Below are 6,000 nucleotides of genomic sequence, written 5' to 3' on the forward strand. Positions count from 1 at the left end.
TATATCTTGAAATTGATGAGATAGAGTTCCTTTTTAGCTGTTTGTACTTTGGGTAATATAATCTCAGTAAGAAAAGGCCAGCCTATATTCCCTATGTTGAGAAGAACCATGGGAAAGAGGCATATCTGTGTGTAGGCCAGAGTTTTAGAGGGAGGCCAAGCATGTTGCTTTTTGTAACAAGGATTGAAATGAGAGACTTCTGTGGGGAGTGGAGCCTTTGCCAGAGCCTTTCCTCTGCCTTCCTCTTTTTCTACCTTCCCTAACCTCTGAGCACCCACTGTGTCCCCCCTTGCATGGCCTCTTGTCACTTCCTGCATACCTCTCACTTCCTCAGTGTAAGGATGCAGCCAGCAAAATGAACCCCCTACAAAGTGTTTCAGATGGAGGGGGATTGGATATAGGTAGCTGCTGACACAGATAACTGAAGGATGAGAGAGAAGATAGGAGATTCTGAGAAAGCCCCGATATTAGTAACCACAGGAAGTAGCTACAACTCCTAAGGTTGGGGCGGGTGGGGTGGCAGAAAGGAAGAAGTGAGGCTCCTGAGGCCTGGGGGCTGAGGGGCAGGGCCTCTGTGCAGCTGGTGGTCAGGTGGGCGAAGAGGCCCGTGTGCCCGATGCTCAGACTACAGGATGAGGAGGGGAGAGACACAGCTGGCGGATGATGTACCTCTGAGGGGGTTCCACAGGCTGGATTGCCAACAGAAGCTGAAGGCGGAACCTAGAGCTTTAGGAAGGTGCTGGAACAATGCTAATAGGACCTGGGAGCCCTTCTCCCATCTTCCGATCTCTCTCTAGTGCCTTCCATCAGATGATAGCAAGTGTGTCTGAGAAATGTGGTTTTCAGAGTCCCAGCCTCAGCACCTAGAGCAGAGTGTAGAAATAGAGGTGTAAATACGCAACACTCAGTTAACCCCTGCTGGAGACTGTTCTTCCAAATATCTGGGGCAGTGTCTAGTCTAGCATAGCCCCTGGGACATGGTATGGGCTAAAAATTATTTGAATTTGAGCTGTTGAAAGTGATGTTTGGTTAATTCAGGAATGTAAAAGGGATCTTACTAGAGAATTCACAGACATTAAAAAAAACAACAAGGGAATATTATGAACAATTCTATGCTGGTAAATTCAACAGCTTGGATGAAATGAACCAATTCCTTGAAATACATAAATTATCAAAACATACTGTAACCTTCTAACCTTGTTAGAAGAAATAGATCATCTGAATAGTACTCTTTCAAACTAATTAGATTCAAAACTTAAAACCTTCCAACAAAGAAAACTCTAAGCACAGATGGTTTGATGAATGCCATTAAATATTTAACAAAGATCTAATACCAATTCATAATCTCTTTCAGAAAACAAAAGAGGTAGACAGATTTCATAACTCCTTTTATGAGGTCAGCATTACTCTAGTGCCCAAACCAGAAAAAGACACTACAAGAAACAAAAATTGCAGATCAATATCCTTCATGGACAAACAGTTCTCAACAATGTATCAACATTGTTGACTGAACAATGAACTCAGTGATATATAAAAGGGATATTACATCACCATCAAGTGTGGTTTATTTTAGGAATGCAAAGTTGGTTCAACTTTGAAAAATCAATCAGTGTAATTCATTAAAGTAACAGACTGAAGCCACCTTTGGACCATAAAGAAGGCTAAACAAATAATACCGAAGAACTGATGCTTTTGAAATGTGGTTCTGGAGAAGACTCTTGAGAGTCACTTGGACAGCAAGAAGATCAATCTAGTCAATTCTGAAGATTCAGGAGATCAATCCTGAATAGTCATTGGAAGGACTGTTGCTGAAGCTGAAACTCTGATACTTTGGCCACCTGATGCAAAGAGCTGGCCCATTGGAAAAGACCCTGATGCTGCGAAAGATTGAGGGCAAGAGGAGAAAGGGGAGACAGAGGATGAGATGGTTGAATAGCACTGTCAACTCAATGGGCATGAATCTGAGCAAACTCTGGGAGATAGAGAAGGATAGGAAGCCTGGCGTGTTACAGTCCATGAGGTTGCAAAGAGCCAGATGTGACTTAGCGACTGACCAACAACAACAGACTGAAGAAGGAAAAATCATATGATTATTTCAATAAATGCCAAAAAGCTTATGATGAAATTCAACACTAATTCATGATAACTTTCAGCAAACCATGAATAGAAGAAAAATTCCTTAACCTGGTAAAGAGCATCTACAAAAAAACCTGTAATAAGCATCATACTTAATAGTGAAAGACTGAGACTAGAAGACTTCTTCTCCAATCACTCCTGCTTAACATTGTGTAAAGACACACAAGTTGGAAACCAAGAAATAAAAACTGTCTCTATTAGCAAACAACATGGTTACTTATATTGAAAAAAATTTTTAATGGATAAAGAAACCCCTCCTAGAACTAATAAGTGAGTTTAGAAAAGTCTAAGTATAAAAAGCCAATACACTAAAAAAAAAAAAAAAAAAGCCAATACACTAAAATCAATTGTATTTATGTACAGTAACAATGAATGACTGGAGTTTTAAATTAAAAAATCCCAGATCATTTTTGTTGTTGTTCACTCACTCAGTGACATCTGACTCTTTGTAACTCCATGGACTGCAGCATGCCAGGCTTCCGGTCCTTTACCATCTCCATCACCATAATCATTTACAATAACATAAAAAGCCTCAACAAATACTTACTTATAAACTGAAAAATTAAAAAAAGCATGTTCCAGATCTGTATGAGAGTGTTTCAAATGAGACGTAGAATAGTGGAGAGATATATACTGTGTTCGTAGTTCTAAAGTTTCATTATTGTTAAGAGGTAAATTCTCTCTGAATTAATCTATGCATTCAACACAACCTTAATCTAAATACCAGTGTGCTTTTTTGGTGGATCTCTGCAAGCAGATTCTAAAATTTATACGGAAAGACAAAGGAATAAGAATAGCCATTTTTCTTTGTCTTTGAGAAAGAAGGGCCAATTGTGAGGACTATTGGACTCAGACATTATCTGAGTTTAAGACCTAATATAAAACTGTAGAACCAAGATAATGTGGTATTGGTGAAATAATAGCCACAAAGATCAATGGAACAGAACAGAGAGTTCAGAAACACAAATACAGTCAACTGATTTTTGATAAAAGTGCAAAGGCAGCTTAATGGAGGGAGGACAGTCTTTTGAACAAAAGCTGTTAAAACAATTGTATGTCCACATACGTACATACATAGAACCTTGATTTATAGCTCACACCTTGTACAAAGATTAACTAAAAATACATCATTGACCTAAATGTAAAACGTAAAATTTCTATGAGAAAACACAGAAAAAAAAATCTCTGTAACCTTGGGTTAGGCAAAGAGTATCTACGTGTAACACTAAAAGGATGATATGTTTAAAAATGGATAACCTGAGTTTTGTTAAAAGTAAAAACATTTGCTCTCCAAAGACACTGTCAAGAGAATGAAAAGCTACAAACTGGGAAAAAATATTTGAAAAGCACATCTCAACAGAAGATCTGTAGTCAGAATGTACAGAGAGCTCTCAAGGGCTAACAATAAGAAATTACTACAACTACTATTACTACGAAAATAAATCAACCCCAAATGAGCAGATTTGAAGAGACATTTCACCAGTGAAGATATGTGAAAGTGAAAGTAGCTCAGTCGTGTCCGACTCTTTGCGACCCCATGGACTATAAAGTCCATGGAATTCTCCAGGCCAGAAACAGTGGAGTGGTTAGCTGTTCCCTTCTCCAGGGGATCTTCCCAACCCAGAAATCGAAACTAGGTCTCCCACATTGTAGGCAGATTCTTTACCACTGAGCCACAAGGGAAGCCCGAGAATACTGCAGTGGGCAGCCTATCCCTTCTCCAGAGGACCTTCTTGACTCAGGAATCGAACCGGGGTCTTCTGTATTGCAGGTGGATTCATTACCAACTGAGCTATCAGGGAAGCTCCAGTGAAGGTATACAGATGGCCATAGACACATGAAATCACGCTCAACGTCACAAGTCATTAGGGAAATGCAGGAGCCTCTCACTGCAGCGGTTCCTCTTGTGGCTGAGCACAGGCCCTGGGTGAGCGGAATTCAGCGGGTGCGGGATGTGGGCACAGCACTTGTGGCTCGTGGGCTCTAGAACACAGGCTCAGTAGCTGTGGCACATGGGCTTAGTTGTCCTACAGCACGTGGGATCTTCCTGGACCAAGGTTTGAACCCATGTCCCCTATATTGGCAGGCAGATTTTTAACCCCTGGATCACCTGGGAAGCCCTCCAGGTTTGGGTTCCAATCTATCATTCACATTGATTAACTTCCTGAAGAGCTGAATGCCTAAGCTAAAGTGTCTGAACAAGTGAAAATCTAGCCTATCTTTGGACTTTGGTTTCTTCCCTCGTTGGAGTTACCAGCTTTCCTGTTCATGGTTGAGCTCAAAGGTTAGGTAAAAGACAGGATTCTTCAGGTTCCCAAATACTTAAAAATCAGTCACACTGAGTCTCTGCCCATAACCATGGGCCAAGATGCTGGCATGAGTCCTCTGTCAAGGACTATTGTGACATGATGTGACTTACTGTTCATGGGAGGCAGGCCAGTGAGCCTCCTAAGCCAGACTCAAAGGCCAAAGGGGAAGGTAGAACTTGCCTCAAGGGTTAAGTAGAGGGTTGGCTGATGGGGGCGGAGGGGGGGTGGGGGCAAGGCTCAGAGTGGGAGAGCTGGAAAAGAAGTGTCCAAGGAGGCAGGTGGGGCAGCAGCATCCAGCAGCCTGAAGGGAGCCTCTCCTATTGCCTTTGTGTCAGGCCTCAGTACCCCAGGACCAGAAAGACATAAACCAGGGCCAAGTGTGGGCAGGCAGCGCAGGGCGGGCTGAGGTCCATCCTCACCCAGGCCAGGAGTACGGGATGGTTTTTACAAAAGCACTTGAGGAGTGGGAGGATTGTATACACACAAAGAGACACATTATATCTATGTATACTATGTAACGTGTATACATACATGTATGACTTACAGATGTACATTTACATAGTAGCTGCTCAGTTAAATGGTTCTTCATGCTTATGTTTGTGTTATTGGATAGTAAGCTGATGCTGCCTTCTCCCTGTCTCTCTGGGTTGGCCATTTGTGACTTATAATTAGAGTGACTGCATCATTTATTATCCAAACTGGGATACTTTAGTCTGGGACAATTGCTAAACTGTTGGGACCATCAATATTAAAGTCATAAACTGGGCTGTCCTAGGCAAACCAGGTGTGTCGCCACTTGTTTAGACACATCCTGTACTATGAATTTCTTGGCAGAGTATCTCGAGGGCTTTGTGGCTTTATACACAGATACTGGGGGTGTGGGAGTGCAGGATGGGGGAAGGCCTTGGTGTTCCTAGTTATCAAAGGCAGAATTTTGCCCCTTTTGTTTTGAGTTCCTTTGCCCTGGTTTCCCCGGAGGGATTTGGGGTATATGTGCATAGGTCTCTGAAGCTGAGCTGCAAGTCAGTACCGGTATTCTTATAGCTGAGCAAAGAGTGAAAGTGTGTGAATCAAGGGCCATTGTGTTTTATATGCCCCATAAGCTTGTGCAATATATAACCTACACAACTCTTATGTGGTCACCATGTGTGAATGCCTGGGAGAAGGTAAAGAAGTGTTGGTGTATGAAACCAGGACTTTTTCTGGGGAGCTTTAGGGCCTTCTGCAATCTGAGACTCTTAATCAGGTTTAATCTGGTCAAAGTGAATCCCTAGCTGGTTCCTAGCTCAGTGGAACCAGGATGTAAACCTCAGGAGTGGGGGTGAGTAAAAACATAGCGGCCAGGAGGAAAGGTAAAAGGAATGAGTAGGAATTTCCAGCGGAAGGACTCAGGGTTACAGACTGTTAGGAATTTCTCATTCCTTAGCACCTGCTCATTCCCTGCCTATGCCAGCTGAGTAAGACACCAATTCAGGGAACACAGGACAGAGTCGGTTGCAAGTCCTGGATGGCCAGGAAGCTAGGGAAACCAAATCAGGTCTCTACCTTCAGGCTT

This window comes from Odocoileus virginianus, chromosome 22 (genome assembly GCF_023699985.2).
Source record: "Odocoileus virginianus isolate 20LAN1187 ecotype Illinois chromosome 22, Ovbor_1.2, whole genome shotgun sequence".
Classification (NCBI taxonomy): Eukaryota; Metazoa; Chordata; class Mammalia; order Artiodactyla; family Cervidae; genus Odocoileus; species Odocoileus virginianus.